Source organism: Castor canadensis, chromosome 15, assembly GCF_047511655.1.
Source record: "Castor canadensis chromosome 15, mCasCan1.hap1v2, whole genome shotgun sequence".
NCBI lineage: Eukaryota > Metazoa > Chordata > Mammalia > Rodentia > Castoridae > Castor > Castor canadensis.
In genome coordinates, this window is record NC_133400.1 from 71234216 (window position 1) to 71253401 (window position 19186).

At 36.9% G+C, this 19186-nt stretch overlaps 1 long non-coding RNA gene across 2 annotated transcripts in view; it reads left to right on the top strand.

Moving 5' to 3' along the window:
- LOC109680823 (uncharacterized) overlaps positions 1-19186 on the top strand; it is a 46194-nt gene that overhangs the window by 11990 nt on the left and 15018 nt on the right. The window contains exon 3 of one of the 2 annotated variants that reach the window (XR_012442133.1): positions 3588-3628. This is a non-coding gene — a long non-coding RNA (uncharacterized lncRNA). Of the gene's footprint in view, positions 1-3548; positions 3629-19186 lie in introns of both variants that reach the window. The other variant, XR_012442134.1, reaches the window with a different exon arrangement.

The following is a 19186-nucleotide window of genomic DNA, read 5'->3' on the forward strand; positions in this document are numbered from 1 at the left end:
TCCAGGCTGGCCTTGAACTTGTAATCCTCCTGCCTCAGCCTCCCAAGTGGCTGGGGATACAGGCACATGTCATTGGCCCCCTGCTTTGAGCATTATTTCTAACTATACACTGCTGCTTGGATTTAGCATATCTCTGAAATTGTTCTATCTAGTAGTCATATTTCAGCTATATTTCACTTATTTCTCAGGTATTTCATGCATACTGTTCACCACTTCATCCTTGAAATGCCTCCTCCGCTGGCTGACATGGTGTTACTCTCCTGTCTGTTTGAATGTCTATCTAGATATTAGACAAACTCTCCTCCTATTCTTTTGGCTGAGTTATAGCAATTTCCAAATCACATCTACAGGTCATTTTTTTGTTTAGATTCTCTCTTATCCAATGTAGTTAACTCTAGTGGTTAGGTAGTTAGCTAGAATAGTCAGTTAAAATAGACAATAAAAAATAAGATAGAGGCCCCGTGCATTGGCTCGCACTTGTAATCCCAACAACTTGGGGATTGGAGATCAAAAGGAGTGCTGCTCAAAGCCAGCCTAGCCAACAAGTTAGACTTCCATCTCAATCAATAAGCCAGTCTTAGTGGTGTGTATCTGTAGCCAAGGAGGAGGCCTTAGGTAGGAGAATTGCAGTTCAGGCTGGCCAGGGCAAAAAAATGCAAAACCCTATCTGAAAAATAACTTAAGCAAAAAGGGCTGGAAGTGTGGCTCAAGTTGTAGGGCACCTGCCTAGTAGAGCATGAGACCCTGAGTTCAAACTCAAATACCATCAGTACACAGATACACACACACACACACACACAGATTTTAACTGCAGACATTTGTCAGTTTTTAATTGCCTCATGTATGAAGTCTTAAATGACCTTCCATATATAAATAATCATCTCTTCTCTCTTACTGCTATATTCCATATGACCTTCCATATATAAATAATCATCTCTTCTCTCTTATTGCTACTATTCCATTTTTCTACTGTAATATCATGATTTCCTTGCATAGCCCCTCCCCCAAATAGACTATGTGCTGTTTGAACTCTGGGTCCTACCATTTTTTCCTAACGTTGCCAGAGTTTGGCATGTAGTTGGTACTCAGTGGATGTTTATTCAGCTGGTCTGAATCTGTAGCATAGTCAAGTAGAATCTAATATGATCTTTGAAACACATTTTTGGTTGGTATTGAGGGAAATTTTTCTCCTGGGTTATTTTGGAGTAACATCTTACTCTTAATATTTTTAGGTTTTAGGGACAACCTAATGAATTCATAAATGTTAAGGGTAGATTTAGGTGCTTGGGTATGACGTTGTATTCTGAGGACTCTGATACCACCTCCCCCTGCCCACCCCTTTTTTTAATCTCCAGGACACTATTAGACTTCATCATACAAGAATATTTTCCCTCAGTAGATGTCCTAGAACTTGATAGATATGTGATACATTATTGAAGAGAAAAATGCAATATTCTGTTTTCTTTCGTTGGCCCACCAACTTTAGAGATTATAATTTATAAAAGTAAACTTGAGAAAGGAAGTGTAGTATACTTTGAACATGTTGTTGGAGGAAGATAAGATGAATGACGTTATAGACAAGACAGTTGTTTTGTTTGAAAGATGCCTAGAAAAGACAGGTGTCCTGACTTCCTGACTGTATGTTACTTTTTGAGTGGCATTTATAACTTGGTTGCAAGTATTTCCTTATGCATTAGGTAAATAGCCATGTTACAGGAGTGATTTCAAAATAAACACTATATACACTAGGAAAATGTGAATTTTTTAATCTTGTTTAAAGTATTTGATTTTTTTTTGTTTGAGTGGTAGGCAGAGAAGAAGTTTATTAAAGTGAAAAAAGATAAAATACCTGTATGGGTGGGACTCTGAAAGACTGAACCCAATGTGTTTGATCTTCATCATTCTTTTTCATTTTTTGAACAGTCACAGAAAGGGAGTTGTGCTATTTTTCTTGGTGACACATTGCAAAGTTCAATAATGCACACTGCTTTAATTTAACTCCCTTGCGAATTCTAATGCTTTCACTTTTCTCATTGGATGTGAGGAATGGTGGTGATAATAGTATAGCTGAAACTTTTCTATTTTATTTCTGGATGGATAATTTTACTTTCTTCTGTTTTTCTTAAAAGTACTTCTTTCCATTCTCTTAATCATCTTTTGACCACATTTGAATTCTTCCCATGTTCTCCTTAAAAAGTATACTATACATTATCAGTATAAAAGATTATACTGTATACTGCTGAAATCCTGAAATTTTCTAAATCTTATTATAGAATTTTTTTTTTCTACTGTGGTTTCTGAGATGGCACGATGACAAAACTTATTGCCTTGTGGATGTCTGTTAGTTTTGCTCATGGTAAGTTATCTTTAATAGTTCATTCTTCTGATGACAAATAGAATAAATTTATCGAAGTAAAAGACTTATTTTTTTGTGTATTTAAAAATATTCCTATGCCGGGTGCCAGTGACTCATGCGTGTAATTTTAGCTACTCAAGAGGCAGAGACCAGGAGGGTTCAGTTCAAAGCCAGCCCAGGCAAATAGTTTGTAAGACCCTTTCTCAAAAAAAACCCATCACAAAAAAGAGTGGTAGAGTGGTTCAAGATGTAGGCCCTGAGTTCAAACCCCAGTACCACAAAAAAAAAATTCCTAGCCAGGCATAGTGGTACATACCTGTAATCTCAGTATTTGGAGGAAGCAGGATCATGAATTAGAGGCCAGCTTAGGCTATACAGCAAGGCCACTGTGGGCTGCATACATATACCGTCTTAACTTCCCTCCAAAAACTCCTGCGGTGAGCTTCTTACCTTCTTACTATGTGTGTCTTTTCATGTTTAAAATAGTTTTGAATGAGACAGTAATCACAAAATAAGGCATCACCTGTGAAGTTTTTTAATCTTACTGTCATGCATATGAGCATATGTTATGTTTAGAGCTCTTTAAAGCTATTTAAAAACTTTTAATTATAAAAGTACTACTACATGCTTATAACAAATAATTTGTAGTATAGAGAAGGGAGTTCCATTCTGCATGCCCCTGTTGATCGTTTCATATCAATTCTTCATGACCCTTTTTCTATCATATCCAGATATCACCAGCACTCCCCCCTAAAACCCCAAAATACAATAAAGGCAAGTTTCCCAACACAGCTAGTATAATAAAGTCATGGGGGTACAGATCCATATTTTTGTCTTTCCTCCTTTTCACAGCCTTTGAAAACTAATTTGCATTATTCCTTTACTAGACCCATTCCACATAGTATGTTGAGACAAATGTTAGAATTTGAGGATAACTAAAAGAGGAAGTTCAGTTTCTTGGGGCTTTGTTCCTGTAATATTTGAGCATTTGTTAGGGAAAATTGTAAAAACAATAGACTAAATTTAATTTTAAAGTAGAGTTTTATGTATGTTAAGCTACTTAATGTCACCAATTGAACTTCTAATTGATGATCTAATTTTGTTTAATCCTTAAAACAAGTGACATTCCTGTGACCTTTCTATATAGAGTTAAAAGATAACATGTTTTTGGAATTTTTTGTTGCTATTTCAGGTTTTGTAACTGATAACTTCAGTTTATTATCCATTACAGTTGACTGTGGTCCATTTGGTTTTATGAAGGCCTATAATCAGGTATGTATGATTTTTATGTATGTATTTTATGTGTGTTGCATTTTAAAAATCACAGGTTTATTTTATTTTTTTCTGTTATTTAATTTATTTCTTCACATTTTGATTGTCATAACTGAACATTTATATAGAAAACTCAAATCCCCATCAATGGCATGTGACTCTGTTAAACCAAAATACCAAAATTCTTTATAAAATTCTTAAATGCTATTATATTCCAACCACTGGTCCCAGAAATCCAACTCTGAGTATCGCTTACCGTGAGCTTCACAGTCAGGTATTTATGTTTCGATTTGGGGCAGGGTCTTGCTATGTATCCTAGTAGTCTTCAAACTCCACAGGTTTATTTTAGATAAACTATTATAGATAATACAGTGACAGAGTAGTCACAAGAATTGGTTGGGGTCATTCATAACATGGTTATTTTCTTTGCCAACTAGCTATTCGTGGTGTCATAAGCTTTACAGAAATGAAGGCTTTGCATCCTCTGCCCTAAACGAATTATGTATTAGAGAAAATAACATGAAGTGTATTAGGGAATGTGCTGTCAGACAGACATCGGTGTGAGTCCTGGCATCTGGTCCTTGCTGGCTGTGTATCTTTGGAAACATCTCACTCTAATATATGCAATGGATGTAACAAGGATGCAAAGACATGATGAACTGGAAATTCTTATTGGGCAATTACTCATATTTTTAAAACTTATATAGTGTATATGTATTAAGTGTTTTATTATCTTTTAGTTAAGTATTTTATGTCAGAAAAATCTTATCTAATAAATATAAACTTAAGTTATTTAGATACTGTTATTTACTAATAATTATCCCCTCTACAAAGCTATAATATTTTGTTTTAAACAGATTTTGTACAAAACACATCTGATGATGAAAGAAGATATAAAATAGGAAATCAGGCCAATATTGGGATATTTATTTTTCTCTAATTTTTTTCCCTTCTTTTATTTTGTCATTTTTACATTTACTTACATATGTGTATATATATATATATTTTGGGGGGGTCACCTCCCCTCTTCTCACATCCCCCCACCCCTTCCAGGCAGAACCTATTTCGCTCTCTTGTTCTTTAATTTTGTTGAAGAGAAAACATAAGATATAATAAGAAAGACATAGTGTTTTTGCTAGTTTTGCTAGTTTAGCATTTGTACAGCTAAAGATAGCTGTACAGAGAGGTTACTAGTGTTGCTTCCATGCACTTGTGTATCACAAGCCACATAGGTTCATCTCTGACACATCTCTTTGCTAGTTCCTGGTCCCCTTCTCATGTCGGCCTCTGCCAGTTTAAGATTACTATATTCACTCCTTTACAGTGAGCACATCAATCACATTCAAGTTTTAGGTTTCCTTCCCTTTCTGTATTCCTCCTGAGTTGTGTTATCCCCTTAGTGTGTAAATAATATTACTGCATTTGTTTTAGGTCTATAATCCACATATGAGGGAGAACACATGATTTTTGGCCTTCTGAGCCTGGTTAACTTTGCTTAAGATGATATTCTCTAGTCCCATCCATTTACTTGCAAATGACAAAATTTCCTTCTTCTTTGTGGCTAAGTAAAATTCCATTGGGTATAAATACACATTTTCTTAATCCATTTCTTGGTAGTGGGACATCTTGACTGTTCCCAAAGCCTGGCTTTTGTGACTAGTGCTGCAATAAACATGGGTGTGCAGATGCCTTTGTAGTAACCTGAATATCGAATTACTTCCAATATATCCCTAAGAGTGGAATTGCTGGATCATATGGCAGATCTACATTTAGTTTTTTTTTTGGTTCCAGACCTGACTTTAAAAAATTTTTTCTTTATTCATATATTTATATGTGCATACATTGTTTGAGTCATTTCTCCCCCCTGCCTCCCACCCCCTCCTTCTCCCCTGACTCCCCTATGTTTAGTTTTTTAAGAAGCCTCCATATTGTTTTCCAAAGTGGTTGTATTAGCTTACATTCCCACCAAAAGTGTATGAGGGTTCCTTTTTCCCTATAGCCTCTCCAACGTTTGTTGGTGGTGGTATTCTAACAGGAGTGAGGTGGAATCTTAGTATGGTTTTGATTTGCATTTCCTTTATGGCCAGGGATGGTGAGCATTTTTTCATGTGTTTTTTGGCCATTTGGATTTCTTCCTTTGAAAAAGTTCTGTTTAGTTCAGTTGTCCACTTCTTTATTGGTGCATTAATTTTGAGGGAGTTTAGTTTTTGAGCTCTCTGTATATTCTGGTTATCAGTCCTTTGTCTGATGTATAGCTAGCAAAGATTTTCTCCCACTCTGTTGTTGGTCTCTTCAGTTTAGAGACCATCTCTTTTGTTGTGCAGAAGCTTTTTAATTTCATGAAGTCCCACTTGTCTATCCTTTCTCTTAGTTGCTGGGCTGCTGGATTTCTACCGAGAAAATCCTTGCCTATACCATTTGCTTCCAGAGTATTCCCTGCTCTTTCCATGTACTAACTGCAAGGTTTCAGGTCTGGTATGAAGGTCCTTAGTTCACTTTGAGTTGATATTAGTACATGGTGACAGGATCCAATTTCTGTTTCCTGCAGGCAGATAACCGCTTTTCCCAGCAACGTTTGTTGAAGAGGCTGTCTGTTCTTCATCATATGTTTTTAGCACCTTTGTCAAAAATAATGTAGCTGTGTGGATTCATATCTGGGTCCTCTGTTCTGCTCCACTGGTCTTCATATCTGTTTTTGTGCCAGTACCATGCTGTTTTTATTGCTATATCTCTGTAATGTAGTTTGAAGTCAGGTAGTGTGATACCTCCAGCATTGCTCTTTTTGCTCAGTATTGCCTTGTCTATTCGAAGTCTTTTGTGTTTCCAAATGAACTTTAGGGTAGATTTTTCAATCTCTGTGATGACTGTCATTGGGATTTTGATGGGAATTTTGTTGAACATGTAGATTGCTTTTGGTAGTATAGCCATTTTTACTATGTTGATTCTGGCAATCCATGAGCAAGGAAGATCTTTCCATCTTCTGTAGTCTTCCTCGATTTCTTTCTTCAGTCATTTATAGTTCTCCTTATAGAGGTCATTTACATCCTTTGTTAAGTTTATTCCTAGGTATATGATTTTTTTGAGGCTATTGTAACTGGAATTGTTTTCCTATATTCTTTCTTAATTTGTTCATTGTTGGTATATAGAAAGGCTACTGATTTTTGTACATTGATTTTGTATCCTGCTATGTTGCTGAAGTTGTTTATGGTGTCTAGTAGTTTTTGGGTCTTTGAGGTATAGGATCATGTTGTCTACAAATAGAGAAATTTTGACTGTTTCTTTACCTATTTGTATTCCTTTTATTTCTTCTTCTTGCCTTATTGCTCTGGCTAGAAATTCCAGGACTATGTTGAATAGGAGTGAGGAGAGTGGGCATCCTTGTCTCATTCCTGACTTTAGGGGAAATGGTTTCAGTTTTTCCCCATTAAGTATGATGTTGGCTATAGGTTTGTCATACATGTCGAGGTACATTCTTTTTTATGTAGAGATACATTCTTTCTATTCCTAGTTTTCTTAGAGCTTTTATCATGAATCTTATCAAAGGCTTTTTCTGCATGTGTTGAGAGGATCAAGTGGTTTTTGTCTTTGCTTCTATTAATGTGCAGTATTACATTTATTGATTTGTGTATGTTGAACCATGGGATGTTTAATTTAAACAAGTTGTTACAAGTTCTATTTTTTTTTTTTTTGGCAGTACTGGGGATTGAACTCAGGATCTTCTGCTTGCTAGACAAGCACTTTACCACTTGAGCCACATCTCCAGCCCTGTTACAAGCTCTAAACTGACTGCTGGATCCTAGTCAAAAGCAGCCATGAGTAAATCCAAAATCTATTAAGTCTGTGAAAATATATGCGAATATCAATCACTTTTTGAAAAGCCAGAAACTAATATTTTAATACTGTCTTACTGTTTATTCTTAAAATGAAGATATTTCAAGCTGTATATTTTTCTCTAATTCAATGATTGTTAGGATATTCTATAGTTAAAGGGTTTACTAAAGTGAGTGTATTGCGTTATTCATGTTCTTTATGACTCTATTTTTATCTATTAAATAAGTTTGATTTTTAAGAGACAAATGTTGAAAGTTTGTATGTTAATTGTTTTTTATGAAGTTTTTCTAAATTATTTTAAATTTGTATATTTTGCTATTGTGCATTTAGTACATAAAGACCTTTAACTTAAACCTCCTTCAAAAAAAGTACCTTTTTAGGGGCTGGTGGAGTGGCTCAAGTGATAGAGCATCTGCCTAGCAAATGTGAAGTACTGCCCCCTACAAAAGAGGAAGGAAGTTTAACAAAAAGAACAAACTAAACCCAAAGCAAGCAGATGATGGAAATAATATTGGAGAGGAAGAAAATGAAATAGAAAATGGAAGATTGGTAGAAAAAATAATCAATAAAAACAAAAAAATTGCCTTTTATCCTAATAGTGATTCCTTTAATTCTGACTAATAATTTTTAATGCCTGCTGTTAATTTATCAGGAATTAATGTTGCTACGCATGCTTTCTTTTTTTGTTGGGCTTGCCTTGATTCTTTACTTTTTACCTCACATTTTTCTTTCTTTTTTTTCCTTTTTTTTTTTGAGACAGGATCTTGCTTTATAGCCCTGCCTTGCATTCAAGTAGAGTTCCTCCTGCCTCAGCCTCCTTCGTGTTGGGACTACAGGCTTGCACCACCATGTTTAGTGTCTTTCTTATAGAACCACAATATATTCTCAGTTTTTTAGTCAATGTGAGAGTTTCTGTTTAGTAGAATTATGTATCCTGTTCACATTTACTCAAGCAATTAACATATTTTATTTCCTCCACTTTCCATTGCGCTTCATCCTTAGCATTTTACTGTTGGTTCTGGCTTCCACTTTTCTTATCTTCTTATTTGAGTGCTCATTTCTCCCCCTGTTGATTTAGAAACTCTACTGAAGATTTTTTTATTCCAGTGCCAGTTACCTTCTTTTTCTGCTACTTTATTTACTATTACAGGAAGACAAGTTTCCAGATATTATCCAATATCATAAGAAAACAAGATTCTAAATATTTTCTGACATATCTTCTAAGATGCTAAAAAATTTAGTACTTTAGGTTAAACTCGGATTCGTGCTTTCTAGGCAGGCACTCTGCCACTGTGTATCTTCCTTCTCTTTTGTGTTGGTTATTTTTGAGATAGGGTCTCACTTTATGCTGGATCATAGCCCTCCTGTTTGTGCAGTTGGGATGACAGACGTGTACCACCATCCCAGTTGAGATGGAGTCTCCTGAACTTTTTTGTTTGGGCTGGCCCTGAACTGCAGTCCTCCAGTCTTTGCCTCCACATTAGCTAGGATTACAGGCATGAGCCACTGAACCCTCTGAAGATTCTAAAAAATCTTAAATTACTAAGATTCTGTGTGCCCTTGCTTTTCCTTCCATTCCAATGAGACTTTTAGAATGCTTTTGTGTTCTGTCTTTAGATACCTGACTGCTAGATTTTACCAAGATAGTTTAATATGTTGAGCTTCAGGTTATTAGATTTTCCCCTGAAGTTTTTCTCTTCTAAGAGTGTGTACCTCCAGCACCCTCCCACCCCTCCATTTGTGGTCACTTCACTGCCTACTACCATTTATTTTCATAGCACCATCTTAAAGTCTCTGTCTTGATTAATTTCTAAGTATTTCACTCATGCAGGATATATAGGTGACATATTCTCTGAAACCTTGCATAACCTTTAGCATTTTTTTTTACTCTGGCAGACAGTTGGCATCGAGTTATTAGCTCTGACTGTGGATTCAGTTGTGTATAGCAGTATATCACCATGCGTATTCATCTGCAGACCTGAGCCATGTTCTTCAGACTAGCTTTTTCTGTAGTGAAGCTGATGTTTTAATCTGCAGCTGCCAACTGCATGGTCTTATTTTGAGTTGAGGCTAAAGAGAAAAATTTTTTTGACTTTTTAAAATAAGAGTAAATACAGACAAATTTGCAAAGTTTCTATAAACATTCCTTAAATAGAAATATAAGTGTGTATATGATTATGCATGGCTGATAATCAAAGCATATTAATAACTACAGACAATGTTAAGATATTATTGATCCAGCCACTGGATGTTGAACTCCTTTAAAAGCAAGGACCACATTTTAGTCATTTTGGTGTCTGCACTGTATTTGCTAGAACCAAAACATCTAAAATTTACCCTTTTAAGCACAGGAGGAGCCCACATAGAAGTCAAGGCATATAGTCATTTTATTATCCCCAGGTAGCAAAAATATTACAATGAAAATATAAAATTTTACATACCATGTATGGTTTCCTTATTTTAATTAAAAAATATAGGATGGACATGGTGGCACACATCTGTAATCCCACCAACTCAGGAGGCTGAGGCAGGAGGCTTCTGAATGTGAGGCCAGCCTGGGCTACATAATCTCAAAAATCCAATATATAGTGAGAAAACTAGGGGGAAAATGTATGACTGTGTGACATAGTTAAAAAAACAGAGCTATAGAAAATGATATTCATTAAATAATCTTGCTTCCAAGATTATCTTGTCTTCTTGTACGAGTTTGTCCTGAAGAGTTCATTCTTTCAGCTAATATCTATTGTGTCTTAGGTGCTCAATACATTCCACTGTTCTAAGTCCTAAGGGAATAGCAATGAATAATATAGGAAAAAAGAAGCATGCTTAGTGTTTATTTCTGGGGGGCAGAAACAGTCAATAAACCAAACAAATAAGTTATATAGTGTATTAGGAGATAAGTACTATGGAGGGAAATAAAGAAAGGAATAGTGAGTACAGGGAGGGAGAGGTTTGGAGTTTTATTTTATTTTTTCATTGGTATATCTTTTTAATTTTCTACTTTTTTGACTCCATTTCTTAAAAAAACAACTGTAATTTTGAAGCAGAGATTCTGAAATGACTGCTTTTCTAAAAATACCACTTACAGCTGAAACTTAATATCTTTTTTTCTTTTTTTTATGTTTACTTACATGTGTATACATTGTTTAGGCCACCTCTCCCCCCACCCCACTTCTAGGCAGAACCTGTTCTGCCCTCTTGTTCTCTGATTTTGTGGAAGAGAAAACAAGAGATCATAAGAAAGACATAGCATTTTGCTAGTTTGAGATAAAGATAGCTATGCAGAGAGATTCCTAGCATTGCTTCCATGCACATGTGTATTGCAACCCACACTGGTTCATCTCTACCAGACCTCTTCACTACTTCCTGGTCTCCCTCCCATAGTGGCCTCTGCCAGTTTAAGATTATTGATTTGCTCCTCTATAGTGAGCACATCAACCACATTCAAGTTTTAGTTTCCTTCCCTTTCCCTATTCCTTTCATGCACATTCTCCCCTTAGTGTGTGATCCACGTCCAATAATATTACTGCATTTGTTTTAGGTCTATAATCCGCATATGAGGAAGAACACATGATTTTTGGCCTTCTGAGACTCGTGTTTTAAAATAACAGTCAGTACTTGCACAAAGATTTCACAGTGGTCCAGGAATCATCCATGCATATATCTGGGGGAGAAATCCTGCTGGTAAGGAAACAGCTTATGCAGAGGCCCTGAGGTGGGAGTGTGTGGTGTGTTTTAAGGAACAGGAAGAATGATCAGCATAGGTATAACAAAATAAGCCAGGGGGAGAGTTAGAGGGGATGAAGAAAGGCGAAGGCTGTGGTGGGACTTCAGAATGTGTTAAGCTGTTGTATCACTTAAAATACATTTCAGAAATGTTGCTAGGTGCTGGTAGCTCATGCCTGTAATCCTAGCTACACAGGAGACAGAGATTAGGAAGACTGAGGTTCAAAACCAGCTGAGGCAAATAGTTCCATTAGGCCCTAATCTTGAAAAAACCCTTCACAAAAAAGGGCTGGTGAAGTAGTTCAAGGTGTAGGCCCTGAGTTCAAGCCCCAGTACTGCAAAAACAAAACAAAACCCAAAAAAGAAATGTTAAGAGACAGTTTATTTAAAGATGAGTGTAAGGTTAAGACCTCTTTAATTTTTATATTGTTATGAAATGTTCATTTTTTCATATTTTCAGACAAACTGTTACTGTATTGGGTGTATTTTGGATCTAAGATAATTTTAAAATTTTACCAAAAGAAACCCACTTCTATTACCATCTTGCTATTATAGAGACATAGCAACATTTATTATATAAGCTGCTTGTTTATAGTAATGATATGGTTTGACTTGTATGGTATCCAAATCTTTGAGAATATATTTATAGTGACAGTTTTCTCTAAAATATGATATATAATTAAATCAGTAAGCTAGTGTTAGTAGCACATAATCTCTAAACTACTTAATAATCTGTATAGGTTCTCTTTATTCTTTTTCTTTTTTTGCAGTGCTAATAATCAAATGCAGGGCCTTGCACATGCTAGGCATGCATTGCACCGCTGAGCTACTCCCTGCCTTAGCCCTTGGTTTTTGAGGCAAGGTCTCATTGTGTATTCTAGGCTATCCTAGACTCACACTCCTCCTGCATCGGGTTCTCAAGAACTAGAATTACAGCCACAATGCCAGGCTCTTTGTTATTATTTTTTATAAAATGTAATTCAAGAAAGTCAATTTTAAATCAAAGTTTAACTGTCTCTCTCTCGTTTTTTTAACCCCCAGTGCTGCTAAGTTTCTTGAAGGGTACCCTGTTCTTTACTATATGAGGTTTGTAATTTTTGAATACAGGTATTAAAATAATCTTGGCTGGTTTAGGACATTCTTAAAATACTGAGAATTTTAATAAATTGTCATTTCTCCTTTTATTGCAATTTAACTTTTTTATTGTTGTGCTGGGTGGGGGTACACTGTAGCATATACAAAGGTTCTTGCATTGTATCAAATATATCATACTTGAATTCACCCCCTCCACAATTCACTTTTATCCCTTCTCCTCTGATACCTGGAGCAGTTTCAACAGGTATCATTTTTGCATTTACATACATGTATATTACATTATTTGCATCATATTCATCCTCTAACCCCTTTTCCCCACCACTTCCCCACTCCCACAGGGAGAACCTGTTTTGCCTTCCTGTTCTCTGATTTTGTAGAAGAAAAAACATAAACGATAATAAGAGAAACATGGCATTTTTGCTACTTTGAGATAAAGATAGCTACACAGAGAGATTCCTTGTGTTGTTTCCATGTATATTTGTATTACAACCCCAATTGGTTCATCTCTACCAGTCCTCTTCACTCTTCCTTAGTCCCTTTCCCATGGTGGCCCAGGCCAGTTTAAGATTTCTATATTTATTCCTGCACAGTGAGCACATCAACCACATTCAAGTTTTATGATTCCTTCCCTTGCCTTATCCCTCCTGTGTGTGGCTTCCCCTTAGTGTGACCCATGTCCCATAATATTGCTGCATTTGTTTTAGGTCTATAATCCACATATAGGGAGAACATGCAGCTTTTTGCCATCTGAGCCTGGCAAACTTCACTTAAAATGATGTTCTCCAGTTCTATCCATTTACCTGTGAATGACAAAATTTCATTCTTCTTTATGGCTAAATAAAATTCCATTGTGTATAAATACCACATTTTCTTACTCCATTAGTCAGTAGTGGGGCATCTTGGCTGTTTCCATAGCTTAGCTATTGTGAATAGTGCTGCAATAAACATGGGTGTACAGGTGCCTTTGTAGGAACCTGACTTACATTCCTTTGGGTATATCCCTAGGAGTGGTAATGCTGGATCATATGGCAGATCTTTGTTTAGTTTTTTAAGGAGTCACCATACTGTTTTCCATAGTGGTCGTATTAGCTTACATTCCCACCAGTGGTGAATGAGAGTTCCTTTTTCCCCTCATCCTCACCAACATTTATTGTTGGTGGTGTTTTTGATGGTAGCTATTCTAATAGAAGTGAGGTAGAATCTTAGTGTGGTTTTCATTTGCATTTCCTTTATGGCCAGGGATGGTGAGCATTTTTTCATGTGTTTTTTTAGCCATTTTAGTCAGATTTGCCAGGGCTCTGTCAATCTTGTTTATTTTTTCAAAGAACCAGCTTTTTGTTTCATTGATTCTTTGTATGGTTTTATTGGTCCTTATTTCATAGATTTCAGCCCTTATTGCTATTATTTTTCTCCCACTTGTTTTGGGTTTAGCTTATTCTTATTTTTCTGGGAGTTTGAGATGTAGCATTAGGTCATTTATTTGAGAACTTTCTACATTTTTAATATGATCCTCTACCATTAATTTCCTGTAGAATTTAATTCCATTTTCTTCATACAGTTCAGTAATTTTTAACTTTCTACCAAAGCTTCTCATTCCTGGAATTTAATGAAAATGAAAACACCACCTATCAGAACCTATGAGACATAGCAAACACAGTCCTAATATTTTTTTTTGGTTGTACTAGGGTTTGAACTGCTTACAAAGCACTTTAGCCTGGAGCCATAATCTTAATGGTTTCAAAGATCTCATTAGGCTACTAGTAACATTCCTACTTCTTTGGAGGTGTCTTTGCCTGGTTTTGGGATAAGTGTAATACTGGCTTCATAAAATGTGTTTGGCAGTTTTTCTTCCCTTTCTATTTCATGGAACAGTTTAAGGAGGGTTGGTATCAGTTCTTCTTTAAAGGTCTGATAGAATTCAGCAGAGAATCCATCAGGTCCTGGACTTTTCTTTTTGGGGAGACTCCTGATTGCTGCTTCAATTTCATTTTGTGTTATAGGTCTATTCAGGTGATTAATTTCCTCTTGGTTCAGTTTTGGATGATCATAAGTATCTAGAAATCTGTCCATTTCTTTTAGATTTTCAAATTTATTTGAATATAGGTTCTCAAAGTAGTCTCTGATGATTTCCTGGACTTCCATGGTGTTTGTTGTTATCTCCCCTTTTGCATTCCTAATTCTACTAATTTGGGTTTTTTTCTCTCCTCATTTTAGTCAGGTTTGTCAGGGGTCTATCGATCTTGTTTATTTTTTCAAAGAACCAACTTTTTGTTTCATTAATTCTTTGTATGCTTTTTTTGGTTTCTATTTCGTTGATTTCAGCTCTCATTTTTATTATTTCTCTCCTTCTATTTGTTTTGGGATTTGCTTGTTCTTGTTTTTCTAGGAGTTTGAGATGTATCATTAGGTCATTGATTTGGGATCTTTCAGTCTTTTTAATATATGCACTCATGGCTATAAACTTTCCTCTCAGGACTGCCTTAGCTGTGTCCCATAGGTTCCGGTAGGTTGTGTTTTCATTTTCATTGGCTTCCAGGAACTTTTTAATTTCCTCTTTTATTTCATCAATGATCCATTCTTCATTAAGTAATGAGTTATTTAGTTTCCAGCTGTTTGCATGTTTTTTGTCTTTACTTTTGTTGTTGAGTTCTACTTTTACTGCATTGTGATCAGATAGTATGCATGGTATTATTTCTATTTTCTTATATTTGCTGAGGCTTGCTTTGTGCTCTAGGATATGATCTATTTTGGAGAAGGTTCCATGGGCTGCTGAGAAGAATGTATATTGTGTAGAGGTTGGATGAAATGTTCTGTAGACATGAAGTAGGTCCATTTGATCTATTGCATATTTTAGATCTTGGATTTCTTTATAGATTTTTTGTTTGGATGACCTATCTATTGATGATAAAGTCTCCCACAACCACTGTGTTGGCGTTTATATATGCTTTTAGGTCTTTCAGGGTATGTTTGATGAAATTGGGTGCGTTGACATTGGGTGCGTACAGATTGATGATTATTATTTCCTTTTGGTCTATTTCCCCTTTTATTAGTATGGAATGTCCTTCTTTTTCTCATTTGATCAATGTAGGCTTGAAGTCTACTTTGTCAGAGATAAGTATTGCTACTTCTGCCTGTTTTCGGGGGCCATTGGCTTGGTAAATCTTCCAGCCTTTCATCCTAAGCATATGCTTATTTCTGTCAGTGAGATGAGTCTCCTGTAAGCAACAAATTGTTGGATCTTCTTTTTTAATCCATTTTGTCAAATGGTGTCTTTTGATGGGTGAATTAAGTCCATTAACATTAAGCATTAGTACTGATAGGTATGTGGTGATTCCTGCCATTTAGTTGTCTTAGTTGTTTGAAGGTTTGATTGTGTGTACCTAAGTTGAGGTTACTCTCTACTATCTTGCTTTTTCTTTTCCTGTGGTTTGGTGCTGCCTGTCTTTTCATGGTTAAGTTGGGTTTCACTTTCTGTGTGCAGAATCCCTTGCAGAATCTTTTGTAGTGGTGGCTTTGTGGTCACATATTGTTTTAGTTTCTGCTTATCATGGAAGACTGTTATTGCTCCATCTATTTTGAATGATAGCTTTGCTGGGTAGAGTATCCTGGGGTTGAAGTTATTTTCATTCAATGCCCGGAAGATCTCACCCCACTCTCTTCTTGCTTTTAATGTTTCTGTTGAGAAGTCTGCTGTGATTTGATGGGTTTACCTTTGTATGTTACTTGTTTTTTCTCTCTTACAGCCTTCAATATTCTTTCCTTAGTTTCTGAACTTGTTGTTTTAATGATGATATGTCGTGGAGTAGTTCTATTTTGATCTGGTCTGTTTGGTGTCCTGGAGGCCTCTTGCATCTGTATGTGAATATCTTTCTCTAGATTTGGGAAATTTTCCGTTATTATTTTGTTGAATATATCACGCATTCCCTTCGCTTGCACCTCTTCTCCTTCTTCGATGCCCATGATTCTCAAGTTTGTTCTTTTGATGGAGTCAGTGAGTTCTTGCATTTTCTTTTCACAGGTCTTGAGTTGTTTAATTAATAGTTCTTTGGTTTTTCCTTTAATTACCATTTCATCTTCAAGTTCTGAGATTCTATCTTCTCTTTGTTCTATTCTGCTGGATTGGCCTTCCATTTTGTTTTGCAGTTCTGTTTCATTCTTTTTTCTGAGTTTTTCCATATCCTGGGTGTTTTCCTCTTTAATGTTGTCTATTTTTGTCCTGAGTTCATTTATCCGTTTATTCATTGTGTTCTCTCTTTCATTTTTGTGTTTATACAGTGCTTCTGTGGTTTCCTTTATTTCTTCTTTTGCTTTTTCAAATTCTCTATTTTTGTTGTCTTGGGATTTCTTGAGTTTCTCCTGTACATTTTGGTTGACCCCATCCAGTATCATCTGTATAAAATTCTCATTGAGTACTTTAGTATGTCTTCTTTTAAATTATTCTTGTGGGCTTCATTGGGTCCTTTGGCATAGTTTATCTTCATTTTGTTGGAGTCTGAATCTGAGTTTCTGTTTTCTTCATTCCCCTCTGGTTGCTGTACTAATTTTTTGCTGTGGGGAAGCTGGTTTCCCTATTTTTTCTGTCTTCCTGTCATTGTCTTTGGTGTTGTTACTGTCCCTGTACTGTGTGCAATTAAGTATTTTGTAGCTTGTAATAATAATAATGGTAATATTTAGAATGGAACAGTGAACTGAGATGGAAAGCAAGAAGTTAAAGAAAAGGGGGAAACAAATACACAGACAAGAGGGAGAAAGCAGAACAAGGTTTCAAACAAGAAAGTTTCAAAGGTATAAACAGGGAACGTTAGTGTACTAATTGACAGTAAGCTGAACAGACATTAGAGAGACAGAGAGAGGATTGAAAATCAAAGATAAAAAAATAAATAAGTAAATGAAAGAAATATCTATATATAAAAATGAATTAAAATAAAATGGAAAATAGAAAATTAAAAAAAAAACCCAAAAAACCTCCAAGTTTATATGCAATGAAGTTTCAGTCTTAATAATTTGGGTGTCCGTCTCAGTCTCCAGTCCTGGAGATGGTGCCTCAGATGTTGTTTTGTAGTTGTCTCATCAAAGGGGACGCATAAAGTAGAACAAAACTACACACACACACACACACACACACACACACACACACACACACACACACAAAAAGCCCCACCAAGTGTCCCAAATTCAAATGCAATACAGTTTCAGTAAGTTTTTTGGCTTGCAGGTGTAATTTGGTTGTTCTCTCATCAAAGGTAGGGAGAAAAAAAAAAAGTCTGGAGACAGTTCTGAGAGTGGTATTTGCAATTGTGGCTTGCCTGCCTGCTGCTCTCAGCCTGCTGTAGCTGGAGGCGTTATTTATGCAGATCTCTGGGGTGAGCTTAGCACTCACCTGTCCCCGCAGGCTTTGTTTGCTCAGAGTTCTCCTGTGTGGGAGCCTCTGCTACAGGCTTTCCCCTTTCCAAGCACTGAGAAAGGTGACACTGCCCCCGCATTGTCAGGCCTGCGTGTTTATTTACAGTTCATGTGGGAGGTGGGTCTTCCTCACTCTCCTGTGCAGTTTTCCTCCCACTGCCACTTTCACAAGCTTTCCTGCTCCTGATTACTGGGTGGTGCTGCTGCTCCTGCCGGCCGCCATGTTTGTTTACAGTTCACGTGGGAAGTGGGTCTTCCCTCCTCTCCTGTGGAGTTTTCCTCCCTCTGCCACTCTCACAAGCTTTCCCGCTCCTGGTTGCTGGGTGCGCGCCCCGCTCCCGCCAGAGGCTCTCCGGCCCGCCCACCTGGCTTGTTTATTTTACAGTCCCGGGAAGGGTTCCCTTCCCCCAATCTTCAGCGCTCAGGGCGCCCCACCTTCTTTCCAGCGTGTCTTAATTGTTCTTATTGCTTATTACTCAGTTTCTCTTTTTTCCCCGGGTGGAGGTCAGTCTGTCCAGGGGCTATGCTGCTCTGGCCCAGGCTTGTCTGTGGGAGTACCGTGGTACCATGAAGCTCACCTGGTCCACGTCTTCCCAAGCTGTGTGGGCGCCAGCCACTGGTGGCCCTGGGGCCCTCCTCGTTTCTCCGTTTAACGTGAGGTGGAGATTCTCTGCACCGGCTGGAGATGTGGAGGGGTCAAAGTTATGCCTTTTCTTGGTGATTATGCCTGCAAAGTGTGTCTCCAGCGTCTCTCCAAGATTTCACTATAGGAGGCTCGCTTTCTGCTTCCTCCCTCTAGCCGCCATCTTGGAATCTCAGGGAGTGGTTCTGTTTGATGCTCAGTCTTCTGCTTTTTGCAAAAAAAAAAAAAAGGGAGAAATGGCCAGGGGATTTTTCCCAGGGCCACATACCCTGTGGTGTGTCCAGGATTTCCCTGGATATTAGGTGCAATTAAAAGATCTTTTAAGGGTCAGTCCTTGAATTTTATGTGTGCCCTATGTGTTGGCAGTTATTTAGTTGGCTAAAAAGAATCAGACTCCCAAATGAAGCTACCATATCTTGAAGTAGTTTCTGAAATCACAGAGCTCAGGAATTCTGATTACCTCTCCTATCCACCATCTTGGATCCTTCCTAGGTCCTCTTTAAAAAAAATTATTGTTGTGCTAAGGGTACATTGTAGCATTTACAAGAGTTCTTATAATATATCAAATATATCATACTTTTATTCACCCTCTCCATCATTCTGCTTTATCCCTCTCTTCCCCCATTCCTGAAATAGTTTCAACAGCTCTCATTTTTTCATGTACATACATATGTACACAGTACTTGCACTGTATTCACCCCCCTAAACCCTTTCCCCACATCCTCCTCCCTCCCACTGGTACCCCCCAGATAGGACCTGTTCTGCCCTCCTGTTTTCTGATTTTGTAAAAGAAAAAAAAATGACATTTCTGTTTGTTTAAGATAGCTATACAAGGAATTTCCTTGTGGCATTTCTATGTT